This window comes from Austrofundulus limnaeus, unplaced genomic scaffold (genome assembly GCF_001266775.1).
Source record: "Austrofundulus limnaeus strain Quisiro unplaced genomic scaffold, Austrofundulus_limnaeus-1.0 Scaffold981, whole genome shotgun sequence".
Lineage (NCBI taxonomy): Eukaryota > Metazoa > Chordata > Actinopteri > Cyprinodontiformes > Rivulidae > Austrofundulus > Austrofundulus limnaeus.
In genome coordinates, this window is record NW_013953383.1 from 135,102 (window position 1) to 136,301 (window position 1,200).

The following is a 1,200-nucleotide window of genomic DNA, read 5'->3' on the forward strand; positions in this document are numbered from 1 at the left end:
CACCTGAGACCCTCTATCCTACCTGAGACCCTCTGTTCTACCTGAGACCCTCTATCCTACCTGAGACCCTCTGTCCCACCTGAGACCCTCTATCCTACCTGAGACCCTACCTGTCGTCCTGGAACCAGAAGGTCGCCGGTTCGATCACCGTCCAGTCGACTCAGTCGTTGTGTCCTTGGGCAAGACACCTTACCCACCTTGCCTACTGATGGTGGTCAGAGGGTCCGGTGGCACCTGTTTATGGCAGCCTCGCCTCTGTCAGTGTGCCCCAGGGCAGCTGTGGCTACAGTGTAGTTTGCCATCGTCATTGTGTTCATGTGTGTGTTAATGGGTGAATGTCTGTTAGTGTAAAGCACTTTGTGTCCTGGATGATAGAAAGGCGCTATATAAGTACAGTCCATTTACCATTTACCACATTTTGCTACTACCGCAGACGTGATTCCCTCTGTTGTGGTACTGAAACGTTTGCTGACCAAGGATGCTGACACAGACAGTGGGGTGTGCACTGCAAAGGCCACTGTACTGGAAGCTTGTAAATGAGCGATTTGGAAGCGTTTTCTCTGAACCACTTTATTACTTGGCCACAATCCTTGACCCGAGATACAAAGACCGTTATTTTGACACAGTCACCAAACAGGCAGCGGTAAATACTGTATGTTTCAGAAAGAAGTTGACAAGATGACTGACAGTGACAGAACTACAGAGACACCAGTCACAGAAGAACCACAAGAGAAGAAAAGAAGAGCTGGCAAAATAGGCGAACAGTCACTGCTCGACCTGCGTGATGAAATCCTGGAGGAGAACTCGATGATGGAAGGGCAGGCAGCCGTGATAAGCCACACAAATGTACAGGTATTTTGCTATTATAAACGTCTTTTATTCAAATAACCAAGAAGACTGTTAGAATTATTTGTGTAACAATATTTAATTTTCTGTTAACAGTCTTAAGCTGCTAATATATATAAAAAAAAATTCCCTTCTCACCCTCCGCGGGTGGTCTCTTTCATCCTCTGAGCTCGGGTCCTCTACCAGAGGCCTGGGAGCTTGAGGGTTCTGCGCAGTATCTTAGCTGTGCCTAGAACTGYACATTWCTGGACTGAGATGTCTGATGTTGTTCCTGGGATCTGTTTTAGCCACTGCTCCAGTTTGGGGGTGACTGCCCCGGGGGCCCCGATGACCACAGGCACCACTGTGGTCTTC